Raw genomic sequence first — 21,600 nt, 5'->3', positions numbered from 1 at the left:
AGCTCAGAAACTGCTTGCTCAGAAACTGGTGAAACTGCAGAGCTCAGAAACTGGTGAAATTCCCTGTCGCAAAATGAGCCTAGAACAGTGGGAGTTTCCAACACTGCTGTGCAGTAGCACAAGCTGTATGAAAACCAGACTTCTCACAATCGGGACCTTCAAGAACATTTGATTTGTCTCCTTGTCATAGAGAGCAGACTGTAGGAATACGGTACAAGGGAGTAGTTATGACTCAGATACTGAAACAATCCACATACTGTATTCAGTAACAAATTGAAAGTTAGTAGTCTCTCAGATAGCTATCAGATATTAAAGATCAACTGTGGGTGTTTAGCTATGCAGAATTTGTAACACTGTTTTCGGCATTCACAGTATGTTAGAAACAAGTCTGCATAAAGCCTGTCATATTCTATTTCTCAGCAGAAGTATGTGGTGAAGTGGATAGTATCTTGCATGCTGGTAATGGTTGGGAAATAAAAGGGAGAAGTACTAGCTGTGCAGGCAGTTGAGAATAAATAAATATGCTGTGGTTAGATAGGGAACTCAGTGTGATCTTGCATGTTTTGTATTAAAATTAACTTCTAATAGCATCCATGTCTCTCCTGTGACATTTTAGTGTTTGTACCATGTATAGAATCACTAGTTGGGTATTGTGATCAGGGACAAATCCAGGTATGGTAGCATACTATATAACCTGTATGTAAAGCAATTGTCACCATGAAAAGTTTTGGGGTGGTGTGTGAAAACCTTATTATACTCTTATTGCTGGGGGAATCAGCAGCAATTGCTGAGTCCCAGTTCAAGTTTTTTTTAAAATGTTTATTGCAAGTTCTAGCATGGCATCAGAGAATAAAATAGGTGTGCACTTTGAATTGCAAAATGAGAATTATACAGAGGAAATTGGTTGCTTCAAGTGAAGATTGCACAAAGGCTTAAGAAACCTCAGAAAAAATACATACTTTCCTGTGTTTCTATGAAAGAGCAAAGAGATGGCAAATAGATTAGGTGCATTGTCCAACATCTTGAGCTCTTGCTTCTCTCAATCCACGAGGGCAGCTTTATCTCTTTTTAATAAGCGTAGATTTACTTTCCCTGTTGTGCTTGAAAACACTGTGCAGTTTGCACAGTTGCTGGTTAAACTTAGCTGAAAGACTGGTACTGAAAACCCCCAGAGCTTAACAGTATCAGATGTACCTGTAGTTATCTGAAGCTAGAATGAATTACAGGTCTTTTACTGAGGGTAGACGCAACACTGATGGTTAGGATATTGTCTTCTGTCTGCCTTTTGTTGTAATCTGTCTGAGGAAAGTTGTTCAGAAAGCAGAGTACATGCAATTAAACTTCTAATCTGGAAAGAGACAATCTATTTCCATAGGCTAATTTAGCTGAGTGGTAAGCAGCAATGCATTTGATGGCGGTAAAGTCTGCATGTTGTTAGCCTTACCCTACTAACTAGGTCTGCTTAGCCAACCATTTGATGCCTCATTCCAGAATAAAGACAGCTAATTTTTGTTGATAAATTAATTGGATATTGGTATCCAATGTATTGAACAGAATTTTAAATTGTATCTGCAGAAAAAGAAAGGACAAAGAAATCCACACAAACCATGTAGAGGTGTTAAGATAACCCAGTGCTAGCTACAAAGTTGAAAGAAAGTCCCAGACATCAGATTTCTATAAAATCCTGAAACTCTTACAACAGAGGAAAATATTGAAATCCTACTAGGCAAACTTTTCACCAAAGTTTCACTCGCTCATAGGAAAGTAGAAATTAAACAAATTGGCAAAGTTAGCCTTTGAAACATGTAGTCTAGTAGTCAACATATAGTCTAGCAACATCTAGGAGGCACAAACTTCCACCATTCCTAACCATCAGGGTTTGAAATTCGCCAGATGCCAGGTGCATTTTGCACCTGGCTATTGGCCTCTTGCGACTAAGTGTAGATGCCCAGGAGCCAGGAGGTGCATTCCTAGGGATCCCTGGATTTGAGTGTTTTCACACACTAGCAACACATCCTGTAGGATTCTCTCCATTATATTTTATCTGCACAATCAGAATGAATTTCAGGAACCAAAAAGTCATATTGAAAAATATGACTTTTGAGCCGCCTGGCTCAAAAATGGCAACTAGGCATTCTGTTTTGTCGTCTGTAACCCTGGGTTAAGGAGCCATTTGGTGCCTACCATATATATATGAATTTCTAACACTACTATCAACTCTGCTGACTTTTGCTAATCAGAGTTGTAGCCTAGCAACAAATGTGTTGGCTAACTTGTTTTAAAGTATTTTAGAATCTAACACTAAACAATGCTGACCAGCTGCATTGTGTTGAAGGTACATGAATCCTGATACTGATCACTATAGATTAGATATTTCCATATTAAATGTAAATGTTATTTAGTCTACAGAATATGAAGGTATCTTGAAGAACTTTGGGACAGTGAATATGTTACTTTTGCTTCCAATGACTAACGTGCAATCAGATTGTGAGGAGGCCAGTGTGCTTCATTAATATATGAATAGATGGCCACATTTCCCTATGACAAATTGATGTAGATTTCTCGTGTAAAATACACTGCTTTATCATATGATTAATTACTGTGGGTCTTCTACCTCTAGCAATTGTGCTGTGGTTCTAAGTGATTCGTCTCCCTGCTTGGGATTTTTTATTTTTTAAAAAATCTTCATATTGAGCTTATTTACTCAGATTCTCTGCACCCTCATATTCCCATCTCAATCTTCATAGAATTGTTGAGTTGGAAGGAACCCTGAGGATCATCTAGTCCAAACCCCCCCCCCAATGCAGGAATCTCAACACATGCCACCTCCCCAACCAATTGGAAACAGGATCCTGCCTAACTTCGCAAAGGAAGCAAGTGTTTCGTCCTCCCACAGTTCTACTAAAAAAAAATCAAAAAAATCTTACATGTATAATTGTATGTATCCCTTGCTGATACACTCCCGGTTTCTTAGAGTAACCATAATTTATATATGTATTTTAAAATGCTGCAGAAATATGGTACTGTATGGGGTGTGACTCTTCTATACATACTTTCTGAATGTAGACTTGCATACTTAACTCTATAATACATGGGTGTCTCTGACATAAGTGGGTGCTGAACACAAAAGGCAGTCTGGTGTGAGCAAAACTTGACAGAGTTGAAACCTCCAAATTCCTTGTATAAATTTGTTTTAAAACAGATTCCTCTTCCTTTGTATAATTTGGAACAATTGATATGATCTGATTGGTTTGTAAGTGAAAATTTAATAAAAATTGATTTAAAAAAACCCAAAACAGATTCCTCTTCCATCCCTACTTTAATGATTGGCAAGTGTTGCTAAGGATGAGATTGAATGCTGCCAGATGAGCATTTAAAAAACCTCAGCTTTTTCTTCAAGAGGGTTAGCAAGGCACAAATTCAGACTCTATGTAATATGCTTTGTACTGCTTTCAGTGTGTAGAATTGTCCGTCTTTCATTTTAGGGTTGCCATATTTCAAAAAGTGAAAATCTGGACAGAAAAATTGTTGAGCTGTTTTTGCAAAATTGCAAAAAAGGGGGGACATTTTTGAGCTATTTCTGAGGAAAATTGACACTGCCAACATAGGCTGCCATATGTCCAGATTTTCCCAAACATTCCACCGATTTCTGTCTAGACACCGCTTGTGGCTGCAGTATTCCAGATATGTCCAGGAAATTCTGGACGTATGGCAAGCCTATTTTAGCACACTGTTTTAGCAATAGTCTGAAACTTCCATGTTTCACTTCAGAGCAGTCAGTTAATTTCAAGGTGGGAACATCAGTTTTGAAGAACTTTGCCTTTGACAATGTTTTAAAGCTTATAAATTATATGTGTTTTGCATTACATTAAAGGCGTACTGTTTCTTTGTGTGCTTTCTTCTAAAGGCAGAGAAAATTAAGTGTAAATTACATTACCTGTGGAACATTGCTTTATATTTACATAAAGTTACATTTACAAAATTATACTGAGGCAAAATGCAACATAATCATTTCATAATTTATAATCAATTCACTGTGATTATATTTTCTCTTGATGTAATTTAGTAAATGGAGTATGTGTAAATGTTCTTCACTTAATGTATGCAGTTTGCAGAGATTTTCGAAGAATGAGAATTAAGTGTGTGCCTCGTACATTTTGGCTTAATAGCTATTTTGTTGAGAAGAAGTCTCCATTTGTCATAGCTTAAAAGTGGGACAACTGGAAAACGCTTTGAAACTGGAAATAACGTGGGATTGATTTTCTTTACATAAAGCATCTCCACTACTGCAATTCCATTATTCAGCATTTTCAATGTAAATTTACTGGAATAGTTGGCTTTGTAGCAGGTCTGTTGTGGGAAGAACAAAAGCATAGATTTTAAAAGTTATTGTGTAATAGTCAGTATATCAGAATGATTGGAAAGAATATAAGAGTTTTTGGAAGCTAACACCTGTTTTTGTTCTACTAATGTGAAACAAGAAGATAAATGCAGTTGTTATGCTACAAAAGTTATAAATTAAGCTGATAAATTTAAATTGGGGTACAACCCAAGATTGCAAATGGTTGATCTTTTCCTGAATACTCTCACCAACAGTCCCCCCCCCCTGTTCCATTATTATTCTGGTGCCACTTAGTGAGTGAAAGTTTCTTGCAGCTACTTTCTGTAATTTAACAATTCCCAAATATCAAAGAATGTTTATTATAGCACAATTAAATGTGTTCCCATTAGCTATCTTGGATACATGTATTGGGAGAATGTTAATGTTTGATAGACTCTGCCAGCATGACATGTGATGGTTGAAATGTATAATAGACTGTGTATTATGCAATGATTTACAATGGCTATTTATATTGTCTCCTTACAAGGGTTGCTCCTCAGCATTCTCTACGGTATGTAACACAGTTATTGGCCAGTAGAGGTGATCTTTCTCTAACTAAGAACTAGTGTCTGACAGCACAAAATGTTTATATGGAAGTATGCCCTATTGAATTCAATGGGACTTATACTCTCTTAAGTGAGGTTAGGATTGTAAACTAGTTTACTTTCCCCCCTTCCAACTGCTTTTCCTTTTGTTTCCTATCTTTGTAGATTGTACTCTCAAGCGCAGGGGTCAGCAAACTTTTTCAGCAGGGGGCCGGTCCACTGTCCCTCAGACCTTATGGGGGGCCGGACTATATTTTGGAAAAAAAGATGAACAAATTCCTATGCCCCACAAATAACCTTGAGATGCATTTTAAATAAAAGGACACATTCTACTCATATAAAAACATGCTGATTCCCGGGCTGACCACGGGTCGGATTTAGAAGGTGATTGGGCTGCATCCGACCCCTGGGCCTTAGTTTGGGGGCGCCTGCTCAAGAGCAAGGACTGTCAGTTCTTATTGGTCTTTAGTACACCATTCTGGAAGTATTGTCCCCCCCCCCCGAGGAGTGGGGTAAAAATCCTTCAAATAAATAACTGGGTGACAGAAAATTTAGCTTATACTTCTATATCACAGTGTCTTGATGGTTTTCCTGGTTGTGTGGAATGTTTGTAAAATGCAACAAGGTTTTCCGGGTAGAAGTAGAGTCTGAAGAGTTGTGGCAGGATTGTGGTTGGTAGCCACAAAACTTTGTAGTTGGCATCCAATTGACTACACAATAATATAATATCAACCCTTTAAATGTCTTGCATGTTTTGATCATAACAGTGCATGCATTTTCTGAAATGGTTCTCAATTAACATTAACCTCAAATTTGCATATCATGGTAAGATGTTTAGCAAGGCACGCATGAGCAGGAAGGAGCTGTTTGGGTCTTGTACTCCCTCTCTCCTCCTCCTGGAAGGATGGCTCTGGCAGATTCCCCACACTGCACTTTATTTGAATGAATAAACTTCAAACCATGGTTTCTGAAGCTGACTTGTTCAACTAATCAGAATTTGTTATAAACCTCAACCACTGCAACAAGCTGGCTTTTAACGGAAAGCAAAAATGAAATGCTGCTTGAAGTAGTCCTCCTCGGCTGTGTGAGGGAAGGGAGGACGACTGCCCAAGGTTTGTGCCCATGCACAAAGCCATGTTTTAAAATGCTGTGGTAACTAGTTCAAATTGAACGATAGTCATGAACATTTGCATGGGTCTACAAATTTGGTGGCTAGTAACCAGAACTTAGTCTGAGAGTGGGAGGGTGCTTTCTGATCATGTCCTGCATGTTTTGTTTCCCATAGACTTCAAGATTCCCATTGTGGAAACAGAATGGTGGACTAGATGGACCTTTGGTCAGATCCAACAACGCTTGTATGTTAATATGCCCCTCCTGATTGGGAGATTGGCCAGGACCCCATTGGACTATTACCAGGGGGTGGAACCATCGTATTATTGGTGGATGTGGGGAAGAGACTGGCTGGATACCCTACTTCTTTCTCTGTCTGGTATTCAAGGCCCTGGGACAGTTTGGTACTGTGTCACAACCTTATTCCTACACTTGAGGGGATACAACAAAAGGCAGAAAACACTTTGCAGTTGTGCACTTTATTACAGCTTCCATGTAAAACCTTAGAAAGCTATAATTTTGTTTGGCAGAGGTTTATTATTATTGGGCAGCAGTTGCCCTGACGAATACTGTGATGCCATTTAGACAAAGTTCATTTGTGCAGAGGGAAACTGCATAGTTGGTGTGTTTCATTACTTAACTTTAACCGAAATGACCTTAGCTATAGTGTTTTCTTCATTTTGAAATAGCACGAAAGGAACTAAACTATGTACGGTGCCCGGGAAAATAAATAGCCTGCCTAATAGTCTGCTTTATTTTAATGCCCAGCAGCATATTTTTTACAATGAACATATTGACTTAGACAGGCGTACTTGAGAAGGTACTTTCAGTTTAGTTCTCGGCTATCGCTCTATACAAAACCCATTGACCCGTAAAAGTGTGTTGCTGAGTGCTGCATGTTCTTGGATAGCTAATATATTGGGTCATTTGTTAATCGTAGTAGTGATCCTGAGGATGTTCTAATGCGCATCCTGCATTGAAAGAACTCTGGTTTTCTTCAGCACTTAGAATTGTTATATTATTCCAAATGCAAACAAGTTGAACAACTAACAAAGAACTGAACCTCAAGGTCTAGCTTAAAGGCAACAAAGAATGTTTTAAGAAACCAGCAGCAAATGGTATTGGCACTTTTGTTGAGACTCTTGCTTTGCTTATTGTTAGACTTGGCTCTGACCTCAGAATACTTTGCTTTTGGATGTGCAAACAGAATAAGAACAGGCAAAGGTTATATTATTTCTTTACGAATTCTGTTGGCTTCAGTAACAGCTGTATGTGGCTATATTTAAAATATTATCATGCCTTAGAACTAGTCATCCAAGGGGATAGCTGTATTTAAAAGCGTAGTTTATCCATTTAAGACTTAATGCTGCCATACTAGCTTCCCCCTAATTTGATCAGGAGAGCTGTTGTATCAATGAACTGCCGCAAGAGACACAATTAACTGGGTGCCTTGAAAGGATGTGGGTCATAAGGACCGTGTTGTTTGCCTTTCACTACAGCTTTGTTTTATTTGCGATGCTTATAGGCTGTCAAGGTAGTTTCCAGTATAAAATATAAAACAAATAAAATCTTAAAAGCCAGTTAAAATGTGAATCAAATAAAACCTAATAACACAGAAGTGATATAATACCTTTTGAAAAATGCCCAAGTCCTCAAATGTTGTCAGAACAAAAATGTGGCCAGTGTCATGGAGGAAAACAAACAGACCAGAGTAATTACAGAAAAGGTATAGGTTAGTCTTCGATGGAAAGGAAGAGAAAGCCAACTGCGATGGCTTTCATTTCTCCTAGTATTGATAAAAGACCATTTCTCGGAGAAACTCTTATTTTAAAGATTGCATTGTGCAGGTTTTTTAAAAATTTGTAGGAGTTAGTGCAGAAATGGATTCTGTGCTCATACAATCATGCCTTGGTTTACTGTGACCTCATTTGTACTGTGATATGCATGTACCAGGATTGTGGCCTTAAAGCCCAGTGCTGCTGCCTTTGTAGATAGACTTAAGTACCAGTCAAAGCTGAGGGACTCTAACCACTTCAAAAGTAATTGTAAAGCGTAGTTAAAGGGTTTACCAGGAATGTGAAGCTCTTTTCCACTTTATTCCTATCCACTAATGCTGGGGAGAAATATGCCAGTTTCTTCAGTGTCTAAATTTCTTATCATAGAATGAAATATACCATGGAACCTGCTGTATAAATGGTAATACATTTCATTTTATAGATTTATGTACTGCCTTTTTTGCACTGCAGTATAAAACTAGTTGAAACAAACAGAAGTGTGGTAAATTCACTAGGAGGCTGACTTCATAGGGAGGCAGTTGCACTGAATTCTATGCACTGTTATAAATCTCCCCTTGCCCATTTCACCAGTTGGCAAAGAAAAATTAGTTTACGTTTAATACTTTAAAATACAGGCTTTTGCTGCTTCATTTCTAACACTGGATAAAATTGGAAATTATTGTTTGAATTAAAGGAAGGTGTTAATAAAGTTACTAAATCTATCAAACAGTACAGATCTTATGCAGAGGGAGTGAGCATGTTGGAGTAGACTTTAGGACTCTGTCAATCAGCCACATGGGAAACAAGAACTTTATGGATTAAGTTATACATTTCATGTTCTTAAAGTAGTAGAGTTAAGTTTAGAACTAAAAATAAAATAAATGATGCAGCTATTTCAGTTTTCTTCAGTTTCCATTTATTTCTTTAAAAATGGGATAATTTTTTTCTTTTCCTCATCAATTAAAAACATTATTTTTTATATTTTGAAGTGTAATTCTAATGTTCAAAAGGTTTTGGATCAAGTAAATAGGTTCAACAGAATTTTTTAGCTTTCCTTTTCTTTGCCAGGAAAAAACCAATTTTCCCTACAACACTGACAGCACACATTTCCAGGTAGTAATCAATAGTCTTAAAGTGGACTGATCAATGAGATCAAGAACTAAAATTCACCCCATTGAGAATTTCCATCTATACCTAACTCTTCAAACCAACAAAAACCTATTAATCATTTGACTATGCACGTAATTACTGATTTGTTGTCTTAAAAACTACAACCTTGGGTAATGGATATCATCAATCAGGTGACAGCCCATCTAAGTCTATGAAAATCAGCCCCTGCTGACTATTAAATGCTCTGCCTGCATTATTTACTATAATGCCTTTTACTAAGGATTCCCTGCATGTCTATGTTTGCAATGTAGAATAGCAAGCTAGCAAGCAACTGATAATGCCTCTAAACATTGCTGCAACTCTTACTTGAATATTTTGGCAGCAGAATTCAGCTGAGCTGGTAACATCAATGCTAAAACACAGCCTTTAATTCGCTGTGGCTCCCAGGGGAGAAAGTTATTGTGACTAGTTCACAGTATGCTTTAAGGTAATGGAATCTCTTCCAAGGAAAATAGCAAGCATATTGCAGCAGCTCTATTGATACACTAAAAAGCTTGTCATAATATTTCTAGGATTGCATTAAGATTTATGGTAAAAGAGGCCTCTTTGCTATCTTGGAAAGGTAAATTCTTGTATCACTTCTATATTGATTAAACAATTCTGCACCCCCCCCCCCAAAAAAAAACCTATTTAGATTGCATAATGGGGATATCATATTTCTACATGATTTCATAAGGAATAAATGCGGTGCTTAGCGCGAATAAGAGAAGGAAGCAGCCAAGACTCTTTAAGAGAAGATGAGTATAATGATTGATCAGCAAGATATGTGCTGGCTGCATAGGGCATACTGAAGTACGGTAGTAACTAACACAACTAATCTTTATGCTGTTTGCAGTCCTATTGAAGAACAGGGTCTACTGTAGGGCATTACCTTATCCACTTGCTCTGATATTGTGGCTTGACTAGATCCAACTTGCAGATAATTTCTGAGTACTTGCTGTGCTAGAGCAATTGCTAATTTGCATTTACCGGTACTAGCAATTCTATTCACCTCTGCGCTGCCATGAAGCCATGTAGCTTTTGTTCAAGATGGAGGATCTGTTGAAAATGTAAACTGGACAAGCAGGGTGATTGAGGGTGCAAGGACAAACAGGCATTGGGAGGAGGAGAAAAGGAAGGGTGGTACCCACTTGTTAACAGTTAACAGTTTCGTAACGCAATACTTCCCTCTTAGCCTCATGTTTCTTGTAACCTAGAAGAAGTCTGAAGTATTAGCCTGTTTAAGAAAACTTCACAGCATGCCAGTGCTAGTTAGCAACCTTTTGCGTTGCAGTGTGTTTAGAGGTCACTTTAAAACTTTTGTACTTCTTACTACTGCCATAGTCATGTTATATTCAAGTCCTAATAAATAACTTGCAGAGAAGTTGGAATGCTTCGCTTGCATCTTAATTAACATTTCCTGCTTGGTCATGATCAAAATGGGAATGTATTTACATAAAATTAATCAAGCTCTTGTTCCTAGCAATTGGGAAAGGGTATAGAGAATTCTTTTCTAACTTGTAAGATGTAGTTCATTACTATTGCTTAAAATGAATATGAGTAATAGCAGGTAAAGTTGAGGAAGCCTTCTTAAAAGGGGATACGCAATTATGCTGCTGAAGACCAGAACATCAGGATTCAGTGAGTGATTCCCACCCACAGAAGCCTGTGCAAGGACTTCGGATTGTGCAATGGAACTTACTCTTCCCTCCCAGGCCCCTGCCCTGAATCTTTCAACATTTTCCAATATTCCTTTTTCAACATTTTCTTAAGATGGTAGACTATATATCCTATTTTGATTCAGATATATATATATAATTCACTTTTAATCAATGCTGTCTTTAAAAGTACAAGCTGACTTTGCTGGGAACAAACATTTTAAACCAAAGTAATTTGTTTACTTGGTATCCTTTAGAAGGTCATGATTCAATTTTTAATACTAGGAGTCACCACCATGAGTGCCCCATGTGGTGTCCACAAAAGGCCTTGGCAAATAACTCCTCTCAAATTCACAATACATGAGAGGCTATTTGTCCTTCCTGCTCGGTTCTTTTATTACTACTACCGGTACTATTATTATTATCATCTAAGATTTGACAATAACAATAAATCAACAATAATTTACTATTTGCTAATAGTTGGCCATCTTTAGCAATAATTAACAAAGTACAAAACATCGCTTCAAATTAGTCAACTTTTCATATTTAACTTTGTCTCTCTATTAGCAGATAAGAACCTGCTCGGTTCTTCAGGTAGCCACTTTGTTACGCTTCACAGCGATTTTGTGACTGACACTTCCTCAAATATCCCAATGTTCTCACTGGCTCCAAAATGCTTTTCAGCACCTGTTCTAGCAAATAAAGTGAGCTGAAACCAGCTATATAAAAGAAACAGGAGACCACCCTGACTTCTGAGTTCAAGCAACATGACACAATTGGTCATTACGAATATGGCAGTTGGCCAGATAGTGTAGGTACTTCATGACAACAGACTAAGCAATTTAAGTCTCATATATTTCAAAAGCAGAGTGTTAGGCCTCCACGTCCATATAATCAATGGGAGTTGAGATGGGTTGTGCCCTTTCCCTTCCATGGAGTCCTGGGTATTAATTACAAACAACTGTTTCTGGAACATTATTGGTGTTTAGTCCTTGGGTGATGTTGCTCGGTGACGTGTACAGTGAGCCAAGCAGGGTTTTTAATCTCACCTTGTCTTTAGATTTATTATTTGTTGAATATAGTGATATCCCACCTCTCTGTCAAGCAGTTTTCGAAACTCCCATTGTCCTAGGTGCATTTTGCGACAATGAATTTCATTCGTGAGAGCCATTTATGAGCTCTGGACGCAGTACTGTGCCTAAGGTTTCCCATTAAAACTGCAGCATGAAAGGAAAGGAGGACTTTTTTTGCCTCCCCACTTCCAGCCACTCTCTAAAGACTGAAGAAGAGACCCTCTTAAGAATATTAGGGGGTGGGCAGAGGAAGGACTGTGTGTGTGAAATGAACATAATATTTTAGCCACAGTTCATTCATTTTCAGCTCTGTATTCTTGTTATAAAAAAGTGCACCTAGACATTCCATTGTTGCACCTGTAACCTCGGTTTAAGGTGCCATTTAGCTCCTAGCTTCTGTATCTCAGTTTCTAACACTGCTGTCAAGGCACCTAGGATGGTTTACAATTCAAAATATTAACACGAGCTAATAGTGCCGTTGGATAGTGCAAAAGGTTTGTGGACCATTGCATGGGTACAGAGTGATGGGTAGTTCCACTGTCTGCAAGAGAGGTGTATAAGCACTATAGCTGCAATCTCTCATCTATATACCACTTTCCTAGAAGCTCCCTTACCTTCAGAAGCAGCCTGGGGGGTGGGGCGCAAGTGGCTACAGCAGGAAAGAGCAGACAGGGAAACTCTTCTATGGCTTCAAGCATATGTGGTGTGTAAAGGTTTGAATTATGCTTTTATGTTATATATAGACTATTCATTTAAAACGTTTATGTTACAGTAACAAGAACAATTGTTATAGCAGCCAATTACTACATATGCTTGTCCAGGAAATGTATCAATTAAAGAAATTCATTTAGATATTTTTTTAAAAAATTAAAACATGCTTTAGGTACTGCGCCTGCTTCTTGGGAGAAAAGCAATGACAAACCTAGACAGCATCTTAAAAAGCAGAGACATCACCTTGCCTACAAAGGTCTGTATAGTTAAAGCTATGGTTTTCCCAGTAGTGATGTATGGAAGTGAGAGCTGGACTATAAAGAAGGCTGATTGCCGAAGAATTGATGCTTTTGAATTATGGTGCTGGAGGAGACTCTTGAGAGTCCCATGGACTGCAGAAAGATCAAACCTATCCATTCTTAAGGAAATCAGCCCTGAGTGCTCCCTGGAAGGACAGATCGTGAAGCTGAGGCTCCAATACTTTGGCCACCTCATGAGAAGAGAAGAATCCTTGGAAAAGACCTTGATGTTGGGAAAGATGGAGGGCACTAGCAGAAGGGGACGACAGAGGACGAGATGGTTGGACAGTGTTCTTGAAGCTACGAACATGAGTTTGACCAAACTGCGGGAGGCAGTGCAAGACAGGAGTGCCTGGCGTGCTATGGTCCATGGGGTCACGAAGAGTCGGACACGACTAAACGACTAAACAACAACAACTAAACTATTTATATTGACAGACCTTGAAGAAGCCCTATGCTCTTCATTTATAGACCAATGACATTAGGATCTTCAAGATTAATTCCAAGAGTGTTTTTCTGGATTAAAAATCAACAACAGTTGATCTGTGTTCTGAACTGCAACATTTCACCTTTGGTGCAACACAATCTGCACTGTAGAAGTCAAGAACTATAATATTTCTGGGTTTCGTAAGTTTCCTGTATTCCTGAGGAACACACAAGAAGATTTTGTCTACAGAGTGTAGCTTGTCCTCCGAAGAAACAAACTGACTAGTCATGCTATATTTAAACTATGTGAAATTAATGACCGTGATCTTAACCAGAAGAATGCTCTATTACAGATCAGTTCTATGGAGCAGGACTGAGGAGCTATTAACATCCTAATGATTCATCCTCGTAAATTCATGTGTGGTAGTCTGACATAGCCCTGCTATTCTACCCTGACCCTTTCCTCCTCTTTTCTTATTTATGACTTCATCCATTACTTGCCAACTCCTCAGACGCATCATGTCCAGAATGGAACTTCTAGTCTGTTCTCAAGTTTTTCTGTAGTCTTGCTTACTGGCTTTCACTTTCAGAGCAAATAGCTAATTTAATTTGAAGGTTGGCTTCTGTTAACAATACCTTTTAAAACAATTTTCTTCAGCTATCTTACTGTACTCCTGTTTGTGTTTTTTTGTCTCAGTTCTGCCCTCTTTGCTTGCCTCAAGCTCTCCTGCTGCCTAGGGGCAGTCCCTTAATGTGCTACTGGAGGTAGTTAATGCAGTCTAAAATGCAAATACTGTATACGCACACAAGCCTGGAGCTTACCAGATTTATGCAAATATTTTATGTTGTTTGTCCAAAGAGTGGGGCTCTTAAAATGCAACATTAATGTTACGGGCTGAACCCACAGAGCAGTGGCACTAATGTTTAAATATCACACATCACATTGTTTCACATTCCATTAGCTGTCCTGCCCTCTTTTCCCCCAGTATTGGAATCTTTTTCCAAAGTAGATGTATCTATTCACTTTTGACACTAATCCGGCTTGGACACCAGGACATACCATGTTCTTTTGACATGCAAATGAACCTCAGCAAGGCTTGAGCCCATGCACTCCTTCCTTCTGACAAAGCCAAGAGGAGCTGGAGAGATGTCACATCCATTTGTGATTAACTACAGGTTAGAATCATATAATCATTGAGTTGTAGAGTGGGAAGGGACCCTGAGGATCATCTAGTCCAACCCCCTCCTGCAATGCAGGAATAGACAACTGTCCCACATGGGATTCAAACCTGCAACCTTGGCATCATCAGCACCACACTAACCAAATGAGCTAGGTTGCAATGTTGGAAGCCGACAAGCTGGTTAAAGGTGTGCTTGAAACCAGTAGGCTTCAAATCGTGAGCGTGGCCAACTTGTGTCAACCAATATTAGTTAATATGAACCAAATATTGTGTGAAAGATGATTGTCCCTTCCTTTTTAGCAGTGTGTTGACATCTGGGGGTGCTTTAAGTGGGAGCCAATTCCCCTTCTTTAAACAAGGTGCACCCCTACTGCCACCAGCTGGTAGATGTGTAGGACTGCAGCTTGCTCCTGTGAAAGGACAACCAGGAGTACACTTGAAGCTCCTTGTTGCTTTGAACCCGCATCCCTGACCACCCCAGACCTGGCATCAGGTATAGGGTGGATTTGTGTGGCTCCCCCAAAATGGCCTGGCAGGACAAAGTTTGCCTGCCTTACTTGATGGGTTGAATATTTTTTGTGATGCACCTTGAGTGAGATGGTGTCAGTTTGGCAGCTTCCCCCTCATATAGTTTGTTACAACTTTGTGGGCTTTGAGTTGTGTCAGATACTCCTAACTTGAAACTTCTCATCTACTCGTGCTTATGACTGGCTGCCCAAGGAAGACCAGTGAAAATTCCTACATTCTTGTGCTGCCTTATGCAGCATCTTTAAATGCCCACAGTGAGCATCACCTCCCCAAAATCTGGAGGTTAGGATTTGGAGCAGTACTTAGTGCTGAAATGCTGCCTTATTACTTCCAGGCTTTCAAATTGCATGCCGTTGTTCTGGATGCACAGATTGGTAATTGTCACAGATGGGGTGTTGGCTACTCCCGAGTAAGCACTCCACACATCCTCTGGATTTTCATAGTTTTATTGTGCATGCTATATACAGTGGTGAGATGTCTCAAATCATGTCTGCTCTGCATGGGGCAGAAGCCCACAATGGCGTCTCGTGGGCTCTGACCCCCCTTTTAAGACTCCAAACGCCCCTCCTCCTTGCTCTATGGGTCCTCCGTGGTCCCAAACCAGGCTCCTGAGGTGCCGTTCTCTCTCCTCCCTCCTTTCCAGCCCCTGCTGAAGCTAGCTCCTCCCCTGCTTCCCTGCTACCAACCTGGAGCTGAGCCACCAGGACTCTGCAGAGCCCTGGACCCGTCTTAACCCTTCCTGTTCCTGATTTGAACTCCCAGACTTGCTGCTGCTCTCTCATCTGATGGAAGTAAGCAGAGTGGGCTGCTCTCTGCAAGCCCTCTCTCTTACAGTAATGATTAAAATACAATCCATTAAGGAAACACTAATGTTGTTACCCTGAAGTACCCCAGACGGAAAGATTTTTCTAGTCTAATTCGTTGTACATGTAAAGCCTGGCCATTCCTCCAAAATTCCCTAGGCTTCTCAGTGAAAGCATTTGTGCTTGTTCTGTGACAATAGCTACAGGAAAAAGGCGGAGACAAGTGATTGCATAACGCCGATGGGCAAGAGATGGCATTTTCAGGTCTCTGCCGTCTTACTGAGCTTATTCAACTCTAAAAACCTTTCCCCGGCTCTCTGTTTTTACATAGAGCTATAAGTGTTCCATTTTCTCCATTCTTTCCAAGAGAATTCAGCTGTATTGAACAACAGCTTCCTTTATTTTTGGTGCAAGTTACTGAAGTCACAAAAGTATTGTAATCATCCTGTCAGATGGCTCTCTGCTTTTGACGATCATATGTCATAATGGGCTAAAACTCCTGCATCTGCCAGTGCCACCCCACACCCTCAACTTGAGTCCTGTCACTGATAGTGCAGATATCTGGAAATTATTGTGTTAGTTCAGATTCAGTCCTGGGATATTGAAATCTGCACAGAACGTGTTAATATCTGATCCTGGGAAAGCAGTGTAGCTGCTGACATGGAAGGTGATAGTCAGTTTGAAGGGTGAGGAAATCTCTCGGACACAGGAGAGGTTGTGGTTTTCAGAGCCAAGGGTGGTGGGAAGAACAGAATCAGGGAGAAACCTCATAGTTGTCCATGAGGGAGGAGCAATTCACAGGATGTGGAAGGAGGGCAGTTTTGGGTCATGTCTCTAGACAATTACCAGAAAAAAATCGCTAAAATATATAAGAATAATTCGAACAAGTGCTGGAAATGTCAGGAAAAAATTGGAAGCTATTACCATTGCTGGTAGCAATGTGTTAACATTTATGAATTCTGGAATAAAATATATGAATTTTTTTAAAAAAATGCTAAAAATAACATTTGCAAAGAAACCGGAATTATTCTTATTGAGTATGGTGCCAGATAATTTTCCAGAAGATAGGAAAAATATACTCTTGTACGCCTGCGCAGCAGCTAGGCTTCTCATTGCCCAGAACTGGAAGGGTGAAAAAATTCCAACAATTCTTGAATGGCAAGAAAAGCTGGTAGAGTTTATGAATCTCGCCAAAATGACTGCTGCAATTAGGAATATTCCCAAACAAAAGTGTAAAGCTGAATGGAAGCATGTTGAGGACTATTTGATCAAAGAGGATATGAATATTGAATTGGTGATTTGCTTGAATTGAAAGATAAGTAGGGTAATATAGAGAATCTATGTAAATAATAACTTAGATAAAGCAAGATAAGGGAAAGTTAGACAAAGGGAAGCGGTGTACAAACTTTAGGGAGTCAATTTGTTTTTCTTTGGTATGTTTTGTCTTATTGCCTTTGGTTTTTTTCCCTTTCCTTTTTTTTTGCTAAGGGTACTGGATTGGAATTTTATGTCCTATATGTCTTTGTTTTTGTTATTATTCTGTATTTAATTTTTTCTGTATGTTAACTTTTTTCTGCTTATCTGATTGTATTTTGTCATATTTTGTCATATTTTTAAAAATATACAAATAGATATTTTTTTTAAAAAAAGACAATTACTTGTTTTCTTCCAACATGAGCTACTACAAAACCGTACTCGCCCACAGCTCCTGTAAGTTGTCCTTAGCTCTGTTGGGCTCATTTTACCATGTTTCCTCAGCAAAGCTCCCACTTTTCCACATCTTACTCTGCAGTGTTCTTCTATGGCATTACCAGAGAGCACATACAAGCCAAGACAGATGTTCGCTAAGACTTCAGTTTCTCAAGTCTTGCCTTCTGTTCCTAGCCACTGTCATTCAGATTGCAGCACTGCTACCTTCCAGCTCCTCCTACCTCCCAGACTCTTTAAGAGGCATAGGTCAACCACACAGAATACGGAGCCTATTTTTTCATTTTGCACAGTGTTTTCACTTCCCAGGAACCACAGCTAGTTTTAGGCTGCAATTATAGAACTGTAGAGTTGGATGGGACCCTGAGAATCATCTGGTCCCACCCACTGCAGTGCAGGAATATGCAGCTGCCCCATACGGGCATTGAACCTTTTCTTTTGCTGCCATGCTACTCTGCAGACCCCTGATTCGCCCAGCATCCACCCTCCAAAAAATATTCTTCTTTGCTGCCATGTTGCCAAGTCAACCAGGTGTTTTGTAGGGTAGTGTCTTTTGCTGTCGGGCTACCCTGCAAGACCCCCTTATTTGCCTGACAGCAAAAACAAACAAAAAAACCCTCTTAATTTGTCTTGTAGAAAGGATTGTTCTGTACGGAAGTTAACATTGATGGCTTTTTTTGAGGTGGAAAATATTTTGAAAATGATGTTCTGAATTATCAGTCCATAGAGGAATTCTGTTCAACAATGATTAAAAACTAAAACTATTTTTGCCTGGTTAGACCTCAAAAGTATCACAGGGAAGCATGATCTTACACTCCCTCTAGTGGTGATCTGGTTACAATAATCTATATGCAAATGCCTCCCATAAGATTTATATCTAATAATCCTTTCTTGTTTCTAGATCTGGTACTTTATTCAAGGGTCAAAGACTATCAGTTCTGAATTTTTTAAAAAAAACAGGCTTAAAAAATAGAACTGAGTGCTGATTATCGGCTAGCTTCATACATTTCTACTACAAAGATATCTAACAAATTAGAATCTAGATGGGAAATAAAGATTTTCAAATGCTTGCCTCTGACAGATTTTGAAAGATGGCTAGTCTGAGTTCATGAGCTCTGTAAGGGCTAGACAGCGGCATTGCATTTCTTTTGATTGTGCTCTTCCTTACCATGTATTCCTCACAAATGTATTTTGTGTTTTTATATTGTGAAGCGCCCCGTGATCCTCAGATGAAGGGTGGTATCAAAATTTAATACATAATAATGTTAATAAAGCACTGATTTGTAGTACATATTTTCTTTTAAGGAAGGAGATGCATTTTTTCTCTGATTCCTATTTTACTCCACCCTAGAAAATATTGAATGAAATGCCACGAACAATGTTTAAAGCAGGCATAGGCAAACTCGGCCCTCCAGATGTTTTGAGACTACAATTCCCATCATTCCTGACCACTGGTCCTGTTAGCTAGGGATGATGGGAGTTGTAGTCCACAAACATCTGGAGGGCTGAGTTTCCCTATGCCTGGTTTAAAGCATGCATTAGAATGGATTTTCCCCTTCCAAACAAAGGCATTACATAATCATAAACAATGGCTTTATTTGAAGTCCCTTGTAAACCAAAATATCAACTGATGTGGTTGGAAAGCCAGTTCAGTTTTTTAAGAGTTAAATATTGATGCAGTTACGAATATGAATCTCATCTATACTTGATGAAGTGATAACTGTGTTGCCGGGTAGGTGGGGGTGGGGGCTGTATCAGGATCCAGCTACAGTATACTATTTACAAACTCGCATTCTTCTGAGAATGTGACAAATGGAATTTCAGTTACCAGCTTAGGAGAATTAACCTGATATTGTGAGAGGAAACATCACCCAAGAAATTAATCTTTAAAGGATTATGTCTGCAGTCTGAAATGAGTTGGGAACCAGGAACTGTGAGACAAGCCCAGTGGCTGGAACCAGTGAGCAAGGCAGAAGAATAAACCTCGAGGCAAGAGCCATGAACAAATCAGGAGTCGGAACTAAAGAGCTGAGGACAAGCCAAAATAGAGGAACACACCAGAGCTCTGGACGACCTTATTGCTCATGCGAGTATCAGTGGCTCAGAAAGACTCAGCGGTCAGCCAGATGGTCAAAGTCATTTTGGGAGGTTCTTCCCTAAGAAGCCTGGCATCTGCAGTTTGGGGCTTCACTACATGGGAGAGCGATATTCCTGCCACCCAATTTACCACATGATCACAAGCAATTTTAAAAACAAACAAACACATGGTTTTATAATTCCTCCATCTGCAAATAGCCTCAAGAATCTTGGTGAACCAACAAAGGACTCAGCAATAGAGTTGCAAATAAAACGTTTTAAATGTGTTGTAAAGCACAATATACAAATGTGACACTAGATGGTGACAGTGAATTATGCCAAATTCAATGTATTTTTCAAAACTTTTTTTTAAAAAGGCATTTTCACAGCATTTTTATATGTGTGTAGATTCCAACAAAGTATGTTGGTATGCATTAAGATATTCTGGACTCTTTTTAAATGAGGTGGAATAAGCAGGTGAAACTTGCAGTTATGAAGAAAGAGAAAATAAATGAAATTATTTCTAAAATAAGTGGAAGAGCCTTAATGCCGTCAGTTCAAATATTTAAGACCGAAGTAGAGTTTGATACGCTTTTACATCTCCATAATCTCAGCTCTATCTGTGCTGTTTGCTTCCAGGTTCAAAAACTGTTTATAAAACCGGTGCTGTTGCCGCTTCAAAAAACAAAACAAAAAACTAGCATTAGAAAGAAGTATACGTTGTAGTCTGTATGTTGCAGAAATTGAAGTGTTCGTTAGTTGATTTATCAATATTATAACAATATTTAGAATTTCATTTAGCAAGCTGATAGGTAGATTTTGGTGGTCTAATTGGTGTGTGTTCTGAGCTCCACCATCCTGTTCAATCAATGGGAAAAATAGATACTGATGATTTGTTCATGTTGCATTTGTGGAATAAAATCTATTTAATAAATAAATATGTGGGGTTATTTTGGTTTGTTTTTGTTTCAATGCTAATGTATTTTTGTGTTTTTATATCGCAAACCACCCTGTGATCCTCAGATGAAGGACAGTATAGAAATAAAATAAATAAATAAATAGAATGCTTAATAAACACAGAAGGTTCTCTGTGTGTTTTTCAGTTGGAATAATGTTTGTAACTTGGACCAGATGTATATGTAGATTGCTTGTCAAAATTTTGGCCCATAACTAAATCATTAGTTTGCAAGGTTCACTGCAGACGCTATATATATTTTTTGAGATCCTTAGATTGAAATTAAAGCACTGTTCTAGTCTTTTGAGGTGGAAAAGTGACAAATGCTTGTATGTCATTTTCTTTTGAAATCTGAAATGCTTTTCGGATTCTTTCAGTTACGTAATATGTTACTAGTTACAGGTAGGTAGCCGTGTTGGTCTGAGTCGAAGCAAAATAAAAAAATTCCTTCAGTAGCACCTTAAAGACCAACTAAGTTTTTATTTTGGTATGAGCTTTCGTGTGCATGCACACTTCTTCAGATACAGTACTATGTTACTGTTTACACAGCCAGAATACCCACTGAAAAACTGGTCTCACACATTCCTAGCTCTGGTTACAGGTAGGTAGCCGTGTTGGTCTGGATCGAAGTAAAATAAAAAAAATTCCTTCAGTAGCACCTTAAAGACCAACTAAGTTTTTATTTTGGTATGAGCTTTCGTGTGCATGCACACTTCTTCAGATACAGTACTATGTTACTGTTTACACAGCCAGAATACCCACTGAAAAACTGGTCTCACACATTCCTAGCTCTGGTTACAGGTAGGTAGCCGTGTTGGTCTGGATCGAAGTAAAATAAAAAAAATTCCTTCAGTAGCACCTTAAAGACCAACTAAGTTTTTATTTTGGTATGAGCTTTCGTGTGCATGCACACTTCAGGTATCTGAAGAAGTGTGCATGCACACGAAAGCTCATACCAAAATAAAAACTTAGTTGGTCTTTAAGGTGCTACTGAAGGAATTTTTTTTATTTTACATTCCTAGCTGTGCAGGATGTATACACTTTGGGTAACCTCTTTGCCTTTCTAGGAAATACATCCAACACGTTAGTGTTGTTTTAGCGCTGCAGAATCATTTGCATGCTTCTAAGACACACAGCTGGAAAGGGAGGAAAGGAGTTGTCATTCTCACCTCCTCAAAATCTTTGCAATTTCAGATTGTACCCAAGGTCACCTTTACTGTAAC

The 21,600-nt window shown here is 38.9% G+C and overlaps 1 protein-coding gene across 2 annotated transcripts in view; it reads left to right on the top strand.

The window, feature by feature from the left end:
• HS2ST1 (heparan sulfate 2-O-sulfotransferase 1) overlaps positions 1–21,600 on the top strand; it is an 88,780-nt gene that overhangs the window by 27,069 nt on the left and 40,111 nt on the right. The gene's annotated exons all lie outside the window — the stretch shown is intronic.

The sequence above is a fragment of the Zootoca vivipara genome, chromosome 7, assembly GCF_965207765.1.
Source record: "Zootoca vivipara chromosome 7, rZooViv2.hap1.1, whole genome shotgun sequence".
Lineage (NCBI taxonomy): Eukaryota > Metazoa > Chordata > Lepidosauria > Squamata > Lacertidae > Zootoca > Zootoca vivipara.
The sequence above is the reverse complement of the archived record's forward strand: the minus strand, read 5'-3'. Positions and strand labels throughout refer to the sequence as shown.